Here is a 12,752-nt window from a genome sequence, read left to right on the forward strand (position 1 = left end):
AGTGCTAAGGAATAGAAGGACTACTCTCATTGAAAGCAGTGCACGATGAATGACGGGCCTTTGTGAGTACTTAGCAGTGCATTCTGGGATCAGTAGTCCATAGAAACAAACATAGGTTTTTCAATATGTTCAAGAGAGAACTTGGAAGCAAACAGAAATCATACAGGGGCTTTGCATGAGTCTTAGTGGTGGTTTCCAGGCTGCAGTTGCTGCGTGTATGCACGTACAGCGCCCCTAGAAGCGGAACAATGGAATCGTAACAGTTACCCGTCAGCTGTGGACCAAGAGATGTCTTGCTCTAGCTTGGCCATCTTCCTGGCAGATTCTGTTGAGCCGTGGTAAATTTGCGCTTTACAAATGTGGAATTATTATTATTATTGTATGACTCAAGTACTGGGGCTGTCCATGACCACTGTGCTCGGGTACCATAAATATAAAACCATCCTTAGGCTCCTCTGTTCCTCTGCAATGATTTAATCATTTATTTGTGGTTATAAATACAGCATATCACTCCTAGGCGCTGACACAGTACTTTATAATGTGTAGAAACGTAATATGAACATTGTAAATAGAAATCAATACAAGATTCCATGTATATTTCTAATGTGATGATATAAAAATAGGAGCACAGCCCCCTGCAGGACACCAGCAGCAAATGCATGAATAAGCTAACCGGTCCACAGCAAGTGATGCATAAACCCTGAGACATAAATACCAAAGAGGTTATCCTTGCAGTGTACAGAGTTCAAGGGGTCACAGCTCACAATACCCACAAGAAAAACTTGTGAGTAAAGACAACAATGGTCCCTAAGGGGGAAGTGTGAGCCTCAACTTCCTCGGCAACCATCAAACGATTTGTTTATATAAAAATCCGATCAATTTTATTCAGTTAGTTTAAAAACAAAAAATGTTAAAGTTTTCTTTTCATATATTCGATGGTAATGAGATGCTCCCCAAACATTTGTTTGCTGTAACCCAAAAATACAACGGCGCAGTGAAAATGAGATGAGTGTTTCAAGAGTCACCTTCAAGATCTTCACCCACGCCTACAAATGCCTACACAACAACGGGCCAAAATACCTCAACGACAGTATCAAGTTCCACGTACCCAAGCGAAACCTCCGATCTACCAACCTCGTTCTGGCCCAAACCCTGAGTATCCACAGAGTCAGAGCAGGCGGAAGATCCTTCTCCCACATCGCAGCCGAGACCTGGGCAGATGTCAGGCGCGCCCCTTCCGTGAACAACTTCAGAAAGACCCTCAAGACCTGGCTCTTCGGCTAAGCAGATATGCTGCCCTACCCCCCTCAGTACCTTGAGACCCACACGGTGAGTACAGCTCTTATAATCCCCTGATTGATTGATTGATTGATTGATTGATTGATTGATTGAACAAACATATGTACAAAAGCTGTGTCTGATGTGGATACACTAGTTGTTAAATAACATTCTGGATCAGAGTATCATGTTCCAAATCAAATTAAAAACAGTCACTAGTATCTTGTGACGTTTCGACCCCATACCAAGCCTGGGTACTATGCCCATTGCGTCCAGTAAACCCATTCAAAAAACCTCCTCATGTCAAGCCTGGTGGATATGAGAGTACCCAGTGACTTCTTTGGGCTGCAGATGACCTGGGTTGAAATCTTGCCTCTTATCAAACCACTTCCTATTTATGACCACAAACCTCCTCGACGCGGTCGTAGCATATCAGGCAGCTGTCAAGATGCCCCGTTTCATGAAAATGAACTTCAGCCAGTGTTCAAAACTGTTGGGACATGACAGGAGCAGTAACGCCACAAATCTCAGGATGTGTCACTCTGTGGGCTACAAAGTTGATGGAGTTAGTGGACAGCTACAGACCAGAAAACTCACACTGTGCCACTGTGTGTCACAAGAAGTCAGTTCCCTTTACACAGTCAACAGGTGAGGAGGCAATATCACACAGTGATAGGGAAAACGAGCTAGAAACCACTGCACAGTGCCAATTTTTTGATCTTCTTTGGAGCCTTTGAACAACTGATGTCCATTAACGGCACTAAACTCAGCAAACTTTTTTTAGGTCGAGCCTGGGCAGCGCATGCGCTGCTCTGCGGGGCATGCTGTATTAGAGTAGGCACTTGAAGCTCCGCCCACTCGCCGCCCTTATTTTTTATTGGCTTGTGTCTTTGTCCTTTGTAAATTCGGTAATCAGCTTCTTAGTCCCTCCTTATCACAGCCTGGTCTTCATTTGTAACCTCCCCTGAGGACTGGCTTTTTTACTTCGGTTGTTACAACGTCTGTATTATTTACTCTGTAAGCACTATTTTCTTTAATGGGTTTTGCCCTACTGCAGGCACGACGTGCTTTCCTTATATTCAGCGCACCATGCACGCTTTCACTTTCCAAGCAGCCGCGAAACTGGCGACCACTTGTTTGCAATGTCATAGGTCTCACATTTAGGAGAGTTTGAGCTACTAGCATTGTAAATGCCAATAGCTTAACTCTCGCAAATTCGACACCTATTGCTGCACAAATATTTTTGGGGAGGGTTGACTCCAAGCGCCCTATGCCGCTCTTGCACCTAATAGAGACCACGCCTCTTTCTTTAGACATGGCTCGTCTAAAGAAAGGGGCGTAGCCTCTATTAAGTGCAAGCGTGACATGGGACGCTTGGAAGCAAACAATATTTGCTATTTAATAGGTCTTGCATTTGCGAGAATTTAAGCTATTGACATTAAAGTGCCAGTAGCTCAAAGTGTCGTAAATGCAATACCTATTGAATTGCAAATGCTTGGGTTTTTTGGGAGGAGGGCGGTTTGGCGAGAGCGGGCAGAAGTGCCTCTTCGGTAGATCGCAGCATAGGGCGCCACCCGCTCCGAGGCCCCACCCATTTATTACATGGTGTTTTTGTTTTTTTAAGCTGGAAAGTCTACATTAGTGACCTCCCCAGTGGAACTTGCAAACTTGTCCTTTTATATCTCATGTTGTGAGAAGGCATCTTTAGTATTGATGTCGTTAAACCACTGTGACTGTAATCTGATAGCTGTTGCTGATGCTAAGCTCACAATGGATTGTTGAGTAGGATAAATATTATATTCCTCACGTTTTCTATGGTCCTGGAGTTTCTGTTTACCTTGGTTGTGCTGCAAGGTAACTTCCATAAGGTGAAGTAAAGCATTAGGCGCCACCTATAGGTGACACCAGATTACTTACTTTTTTTCACTGTGTGGGAAAGTACACAATGTTTTATTTTACTGGGTGTTAGAGATTGGGGCTCTTGTTGGCTGAGGTATGCACCCTATCAAAGTAAGGACCACAATCCTAGTCAGCGTAAGTCAGTTACACACCATAAATTATCCTGTGCTCACCATCTGGTAGCTTGGCACTGAGCAGGCAGGTCTAACTTAGCAGGCAATGTGTAAACTATTTGTGCAACACAACACACAGTAATGCAATGAAAATACCACAGAAAGACTCCACACCAGGTTAAAAAAATAGATATAAATGTTATAAATAAAACAGGATCAAAATGACAAAAATCCAATGAGTAGAAGTCGAGTTATTAATTTTTAAAGAATAAAAATGTCCGTAGTGCTTGGAAGTAAAAAGCGCCAATGGGGGTTATGCAGTTACGCTGGACCAGGCCAAAGTCAAGTGTTCAGGCAGATTACGAAGGACTGCGGGCCGGATACAAGAGTCACGCAGACCCGCTGAACACATTAACTTGATCCTGGTTGCAACAGCAAGATGTGGGGTGCAGCCGAGGGATGCGTTGGTGTTGATCCCGCAGTCGAAGTGATGCGTCAATTTTCATCATGCAGTGGCGTCGATGCGTCGATTCTGAAGTCGATGCGCTGAGTCGAGAGGTGGTGGTTCCGTAACAATGGAGGAGGAGTTGGCCTCACAGCCTCACAGTACTGAAAAACAAATGTAGGTGTTTTTCACTACCAGGACATGCAAAACTTTAAATGACATGTCCTACTTTCTACTTACACAGCACTCTGCCCTATGGGCTACCTTGGGCCTACCCTAAGGGTGACGTATGTGTAATAAAAGTGGAGTTTAAGGTTGGAAAAGTGTTTTAGATAGTCAAGTTTAAACGAAAATGTTTTTTATGAAAGGGATTTCAGTAATACTTAATTGGCATGACTTGGATGCTCAAGTATTGTTTAAACTCTCTGGGATTCATAATAATAGTTACTTGTATTTAAACAGTGCCTGATACCACAGTATTGCACATTGCCATTAAGCATTCTTAATGTTTCCAAAATTAAGAGTACTCAATTTACCAACCTCAGATGGTTGGAAAGGTGGGTTGGCCTTGTTCAGGATTTGTGAACAGCAGGTCACTGCAGTTGTCAGAAGCGAGGACTTTAAATCACAGAACCCTCTTGCAACAGTTTTATATAAGCTCCAGGTTGTACTGTTAACAAATCTAGGGCTAGATGTACTAACCGTTTTGGCACTCGCAAACACTCTGATTTTCAAAATAGGAGCTTCCCCCCGCCACCCAAAAAAGGTTTTTCATATGTGAATATCCTATTTTGAGAGTCGATAAGCTTTTACCAACTCCTAAAATGGGATTTGCGAATCAGTGCCATGTGTATCAATGGTCTGCAACCAGAATTCCGTTAGCAAACCATTGAAAAGTTAAGGACTCGCAAGTTTGAGTGGTAACTCATTCACAAAGTAGAAGGGTTCCTCTGTAGATCACTTTCCTTTTGTGACTGATAAAATATGTTTCGAGGGAATAGGCAGTGGGCGGACCACTGCCAACTCTCAGAGAAATGTAACCTTTTTTAAAGCAGCCCTTTAAGGAAAACAGATTGCTTTAAAAAATATATTTCTTTATTTAAAATTAATTACAGACATGGTGGCCTGTTGACTCTTTCAGGCCACCATCCCTGTGATTGTATCTATTGGAATGTTGCATTTTGCAACCTACCTATAGAATGTTAATTAAGTAGGTTGTAGTGTAACCCAATCAAATTAGGAATGTTATGCCTCTTCAATCAATCAATCAATAAGGTGATCTGTAAAGCTCAACTACTCACCCATGAGGGTCTCAAGGCACTGAGGGGGGAACAGCTGGTACACTGAAGGTGCTGCGGTTGTCGAAGAGCCATGTCTTGAGGTCCTTCCTGAATTGAGGCAGTGACAGTGATTGCCTGAGGTGGAGAGGCTGCAAGGTAGGAGAAGGATCTTCCTCCGGCTGTCGTCTTGTGGATATGTGGGACGGTAGCTAGGGCCAGTTGGGTGGAGCGGAAGTTTCTGGTGGGTGCGTGGGATGCGAGGCGGTGGTTAAGGTACGCAGGTCCCGCATCATGTAGACCTTTGTAGGCATGTGTTCAGAGCTTGAAGGTGATTCTTTTGTTGACTGGGAGCTAGTGGAGGTCTCTCAGTGATGTGGCTGCTGCGGGAGATGTTGAGGATGAGTTTGGCGGAGGCGTTCTGAATGTTCTGCAGTTTCTTAATAATAATAATAATAATAATAATAAATGAGCTTGTAAAGCGCCTGGTTACACTAGCTAGTGTGTCCCCGCGCTGCGGCCCTTGACGCTTTCGGTAGTACTAACATTGAGCAGGCTGATTTGTCGCTCTATATCTAAGAGCCATGTCTTTAATTTTTTCCGGAATAGGTTTTCAGATTGTTCTATCCGGAGATCCTGGGTAAGAGCGTTCCACTGTTTAGCGGCTAGGTAGCGAAAGGATCGACCCCCATTCTCATTCTTTCAATTACTGGGATCTGAACCTGTCCCGACCCCCAGGATCGTAATGTCCTGGTAGGTGTGTACGGAGACAGTAGGTTATGTAGGTAATTCGGACCCTTTCCCTGCAGTATACGTTGACTGATGCATAGAGCCTTAAAGAGAATTCTCTCCTTCACCGGGAGCCAGTGTAGAGTAGCTACGGGCATTCTTGGAAGAGGCTCTTCAAGGGAGCATCAGGACTAGGCGGGCCACCGCGTTCTGAATAAATTGTAGTCTCTGAACGCTCTTGCTACTGGCTCCTATGTACAGCGCATTCCCATAGTCCAAGCGGGAGGCTACCAGTGCATGGACTAAAGTTTTCCTGGCAGCTACAGGGAGCACATCTAGGAACTTCCGAAGGCCTTTCATTATTCCAAAGCACTTCCCTGCCACCGTCCTGGTGTGGTGGTCAAAAGAGAGCTTAGATTCTAACCACATCCCCAAGTTCTTCACCTGATCATTAGGAGTGGGGGTGGTACCCAGAGTCTGCGGCCACCACCTCAGTGACCACATCGAGGGAGCCTTACCCACAATCAGGACCTCTGTCTTACAGCCGTTCAATTTTAGGCAATTGTTCGACATCCACACTGCCAACTCCTGTAAGCATGTGGAGAAATTGGTGGCTGCCTCTTCATGAGATTGGGATAAAGATACTACTAGTTGCGTGTCATCCGCATATGACACGACATTAATGCCGTATTTCTCAATGATGTCTGGCAAAGGGGCCATATAAAGATTAAAAAGAGTGGGGCTCAATATAGATCCCTGAGGAACCCCTTGAGCCAGCCTGGTGCTCTTAGAGTAGTACGGCCCTTGGGACACTTGGAAGCTCCTGTCCTATAAGAAAGATCTTAACCATTTCAGGGCCAGATTGGTCAATCCTCCGTCCTTGAGGTGCTGTAGGAGTAGTGGATGGGCGACGGTGTCAAATGCGGCAGTGACATCCAGCAAAACCAATGCCACCATCTGTCCTTCATCTACATGTCTGCAGATGGTTTCTGTGGACAGAAGCAGCTTGAGTTTCTGGGAGATGCCAGCATAGAGTGTGTTGCCGCAGTCGATTCTGATGCTGAGTGCATGGGTGACCATCTTTCTGGACTCGGTGGGGATCCTCTTGAAGATCTTTCGAAGCAAGCCTATTGTGTGGAAGCAGGATGATGAGATGGCATTGATCTGGTGGCTCATGGGGAGCAAGGAGTCTAGGATGATGCCTAGGTTACGTGTGTGGTCAGTGGGGGGTTCCCGATGCTGCGGGCCACCAGGAGTCATCCCCCAGGCAGAGGGGGTGGAGCCCATGATTAGGACTTTGGTCTTCTCTGAGTTGAGCCTGAGGCAGCTGTTCTTCATCTGGGTGGTGATAGACTTCATACCATCGTGGAAGTTGCTCTTGGCGACTTTGGGTTCGTTGGTGAGGGAGAGAATCATCTGGGTGTCATCGGCGTAGGAGACGATGATGAATCTGTGGTTCCCGATGATGGCTGTGAGCGGGGCCATGTAGATATTAAAGAGAGTAGGACTCAGGGAGGAACCCTTATGCACACCGCAGCTGATCTCTGTGGGTCCGGACTGGAACTGTGGTAGTCTGACTCTGCCAGTGAGGAAGGAGCGGATCCATTCAAGGACTTTGTCGCGGATGGCGGCATTTAGAATCTTGTACATAGGGTGCGGTGAGAGACAAAATCAAAGGTGGCTGAGTGGTCCAGGATGCAGTTTCACCTCGGTCAAGGAGGGTGCGGATCTTATCTGTGGTGGCAACGAGGGCAGTCTTGGTGCTGTGGTTGCTTCAGAAGCTGGATTGGGAGAGGTCCAGGAAGTGGTTCACTTCGATGAACTTGGAAAATTTGGCATTGATGGGGAAGGGAAGGAGATAGATGGGTCTGAAGTTTTTGAGGTCCGTTGGGTTGGCAGAGGGTTTCTTCAGCAAGGGGTTCATCTCTGTGTGTTTGTAGTCTTCCTGGAAGGTGGCAGAATTGATGGAGCAGTTGATGGTGCAGCAGAGTTTGGGGGCGAAGGTGGTGCCAGCTCTGTTGAAGATGTGGTGCAGCAGGGGTTCAAGGGTGCTCCTGAGGGTGTTGTTAGCAATGAGGTGATTCCAGCGGAGGAGGGTCTGCTGGGGTTCGGTGTCGGTGGGTGCGGTGGTTGCGGGTGGGGTGGGAGGGTCCTGGGCATTGAGGCTGTCAAAGCTGTTGTATATTTCCGTAATCTTGTTATGGAAGAAGGTGCCAAGGTTGTTGCAGAGGTTTTGGGAGGGTGGGATGTCTGCTGTCACTGCGCTGGGTCTGGCAAATTCTTTGACCACGGCAAAGAGTTCTTTACTGTTGAATGCATTGGCATTGATCATTTCTTGTAGGGTCACTTTCTTTTTTGTTCTAATGAGGTGGTGGTGTGCAATGACAGTGGTTTTAAAGGCTGAATGGTCTTCCGGGGTCTTTCTGCTCCTTCATCTCGTCTCAAGTCGTCTACAGGTGCGCCTGGACCCATGAAGGGTGGGAGAGAACCAGCAGTCTTTCTTGGGGTGTCGCTTTCCTGAGGCTTTGTTCAGGGGAGCCAGGGTGCTGACCCTCAATTCTTTAGTGCCACAAGAAGATGAAGACCTGTCCCTTCAATTTACCCTAAGGGGTCACTCACCTTCACACCTGTTCAAGCACCTGAATACCCTCACGGGTGATTTGTGCGCTATATAAATAGACATAACAATACATGAATCAGTGTATTAGTACCTTGGTTGGTTTTTAAAATTCCATACTGCTCATAAATATACTGGTATATGGTGCATGAAGACATATATGGTGAATGTACTAATAAGACCTTTGTGCAAAAGAGCCCCAAGCAAGGCTGTCTGCTTGCTCCCTCCCTGCTTCACATTTTTATCTGACTTGATAAAGCATTTAAATAGATGCCCATAGTGTTTCACCTAAGGTAGGTGCAGGTGACGTTGCTTTGCTACTTGAGACCTCTTTTGGGCTGCAAACTCAGCTGTGCTCTCTGTTAGCATATTGTATTGAAGACAAGGGGCCTGATTCACAGAGGCCTCCACACTTGTGCGGAGGCCCCACAGTCGGTGGGGAGTCGCCGCACTAGGGGCGGAATCTCCGCAGTGAGAATTATCATTGAGAAGATTCCGCCCAGAGTGCGGAGACTTGTGCTTAATTTGAGCTGGTGGTTTCCGGTGCTCGGCACCAGCACTTATTTGTCAGCACTGGTACTTATGACAGCAGCCACATGGTGGCGATCTTTGCGTGATTTAGAGATAAGCAGAACAACAGTCGCTTTACTAATTCATTATACATTAAAGACAACGGGTACCTGCTGCCCAAGCCATTCTTATAGCTTTGGGGGCCTCAATCAGTCTGAATTTTCACACTTGTGAGAGTGGTGATTAGTAGTTGTGTAGGTACTGTCGTAGGCAGCGCTGACGGGGGCAATGTGTGGAGCACTGGTGGAGACTCCCCCCACAACTGCGTGGCCTCTTCCACGAGTGCAGAGGCCCTTTGAGAATCAGGCCCAAGATGATTATAAACACATTAAAACAAAGGATGCTGCGTTTGGAGAGCAGGATGCAAGGATGAGGCCATTTAGTGTCTGCACTAAATGTGATGGCTTATACTTTGAACTTCTTTACAAATATATCCCCCTCGTATCCTGCTGTTGCAAAATCTATACTCTTTATAGCCAAATGCTTAAGAAGGCAAATACCTGGAGCAGGTCCTTCTTCCCTATACGTTCTGTCATTCAAGCCTGGAGTGGAGCTATGATAAGGAAGGGTCTTTACAAGTCCAGTCAGAACTCTTGCAGAATTGTCCAGACAAGTTAGACAACTCATGGGTGCCCTGTATTTCTTCAGCCTGCTGGAATGAAGCAAATATTCAAGCCAATAGGGACAGTGGCCTTATTGGGAAAGTGGTACACCTGTGCCTAACATATATAATTTAAATATCTTCCTGTCCTTCCTGATCCTAGCCTAAGAAACAAGCCATTGAGGATGAGAATACTGGCACTGATTCCTTCTGGAGGACATTGGGATTTCTCAAGAAAGTGAAAAGGGAATCACAGGATTTGTTTATGTGAAATAATTGCATTATATCATTCCATTTCAGTCTGAGGGAACCTGATAATTAAATCTTTTGTTTCAGAGAAATGGAAAAGTTTACCCTGGCAGGGCACCGTGGATGTCTAATTAAATGGGAAGATGGAGCTAACAGCTAACTGGTAGGTTCTTTAGAAATATAAAATGTCTGGAAGTTTTAATGACTGTGGACCATACTTAATGTTTGCTGGACCGGGTACTTCGTCACAAACATGGCAGGTGTCCCACCCGCTGCATCACCAGGGTATTATAGTCAATGGCACTTGTAAGATGGCGGACGCGATCACCACTGCATTCCGACGGAAGCATTCCATCGGCCAAACTCTAACTAAGGCCCTATGTCCTTAGAGGCGAAAGCTGCTGTGTATTAAAGAATATAAAAGGATTTTTTCATGTGTGTTGTTTGTTTCATGGAGGAAAACAGGAAGGTAGGTGATGGATGGAATGTGTGAATTAATCTCAGCCACCAATAAGTACTCAGGCTGCATTCAAGTACATAAACTTTTGTTTTTCTACATAAGATGCTGTAAGTGCAACGCGTGTGACGACCAGTAGTGGGTGCTGTGAAACAAAAGTGGGGGAGGCAGCGCAGAGGAGAAAATAACAACAACAAAAAAGCACTTACCTGCTGGCCGCCGCATCGGTCCCCCTCTGCTCCTCTCGAGTCCCAACAGGCTTCCAGACTCCCTACACCAATCGAGACGTTGCTCTCATGCTGGTAATACCCAACATGAGAGCAGCGCTAGGATTGGTCTGAGCGGCCTGGTTTGCTGCTCAGTCAGGGCCTGGGAGCCTGTGCCTGTCTCCACCCGGCTGTGCAACACAGCTCGGATGGAGAGATCTAAATGCACATGTTTGTGTGGCCATCCTAAGATGGCCGACCAAACCGACATGCACATTTGCAGCAGTGCCACCACTGCTGCTGTCAACGAGGATGGCCCAGCCCCGCTCCGGACTTGGCTCAGCAAGTATAAATAAAATGATAACCTGTTTTATTATCATTTTATGTGTACTTTTTTCACTGCTGAGAGCAGTGGGGCGACGCTTCTCCACCTTAACGGAAAAGCCGCCACTGGTGATGAGACATGGTCCCCTGGCGCACTGTGCAACTGGAACCAAGCTGCCCCCTACTGGCGAGACCCAAACAGGCTGAAACCAGGCTGGAGTTGCTTGAGTTCCTAGTGTGGGGGAACCTGCCTGGCCTGGTAGTTTGAGTTGGACTGCTTCTATTGGAACAAGACCGCGACTGATTTGCATATTACTGCTGTCTGTCTAAAGAGGCACAGTGAGAAAAAAAATGGACTACAATGCAACCCCAAGTAGTAATTAGTAGGTCTGATGAATTGAAGCACCCCACTCAGCACTGTTGTGTTTTCTAATTGTTTATGTTTCACGGACAAATTGGGATTCCTAGACAGCTGTACAACAAATACATTTTAATGGCAATTTGTGGAATGTGGTCATTTTAAACCACATTCGCCTGTTACTATGAGTCAAAACTGGTAAGGATTTAGAGATAATGCAACTGGACTTTGGGGGCTCAAATCAGCTCCCTGCCAAAAACGTTTGTTGCGACTGGTGCATTTCTAAAGCATGTTAAATGGAATATTTAGGGGGATTTGTGGCAATTAGTTTGATTTCACACTGGGGCAGCTTCACTGATCAATACCTGATGGGAATGAACTCGAAATGCATATGGAGATCCCTCTGGGAAATAGCAAACGTGACAGCACGTTTAGCCAAACACATCAGCGACAATCACTTTGGGTTGAACAGCAACTGTAGGGAGTTCCTTGTCTTGCCAAAGGTTTGTATCTCATGTACATCTGAGCTTGCGCTCCACAAAAGACCACCAGTACCTCTGCCAAAACCCCACACTGTCATTCATGCACAAACTCCCACAATGCCTCAGCACACATATAGCTGATTTCAGGCAATGCTGCAGTAATGCACGGACAGTCCTCGGTCCATAACACAGCATTAATGCACACGCTTGCCCATCTTCCACAGTGTTGTAGGAATGCACGTTTTCTCAGATTCCATAAGGCTTCATTGGTGAGCAGAGAAGTGTAAAGCCAGCGTGACTCTGTGCGTGACTCCCCTTCCTGTGGTCTTTGTGCCAAGGTACCACCTTGTGAGCATGCTCTCTTCGTTTCGTGGTAGGAGCCTTTTGCTTGTCTGGTTGTAGGATATCAGGGCATCATCTGAGTCTAGAGAGAGGTGCACTGCGAGAGTTGGGCAGAAGTCTGATTCCTGGGCTAAGGGGCCTCGGGTTCTGATCAGGAATGTATGCTACAAGGAATAATGTCACCTTGCCTAAAGTGCTTCTGATGCAGCACACTACGGGACAATCTTAAGACAAAATCCTAAACTTACTACCATTTTGGTATTCACAGAAGGCACTTACTCATTTTGGTATTCACAGAAGGCACTTACTCATTTTGGTATTCACAGAAGTTAGGAGTCCTAACTTTAGGACTCCTAAATGCCTTCTGTGAATACCGAAAGTCTTAAAGTTAGGATTTTTCTCAGTTTAGAGTAGTAAAGTTAGGACTCCTAAACTGAGAAAAATCTTAACTTTAAGGCTTTCGGTATTCACAGAAGGCATTTAGGAGTCCTAAAGTTAGGAGTCCTAACTTTACTACTCCTAAATTGAGAAAAATCCTAACTTTAAGACTTTCGGTATTCACAGAAGGCATTTAGGAGTCCTAAAGTTAGGAGTCCTAACTTTACTACTCCTAAATTGAGAAAAATCCTAACTTTAAGACTTTCGGTATTCACAGAAGGCATTTAGGAGTCCTAAAGTTAGGACTCCTAACTTCTGTCAATACCAAAATGAGTAAGTGCCTTCTGTGAATACCAAAATGAGTAAGTGCCTTCTGTGAATACCAAAATGGTAGTAAGTTTAGGATTTTGTCTTAAGTTAGTTCTGT

The sequence above is a fragment of the Triturus cristatus genome, chromosome 6 (genome assembly GCF_964204655.1).
Source record: "Triturus cristatus chromosome 6, aTriCri1.1, whole genome shotgun sequence".
NCBI classification, from domain to species: Eukaryota; Metazoa; Chordata; class Amphibia; order Caudata; family Salamandridae; genus Triturus; species Triturus cristatus.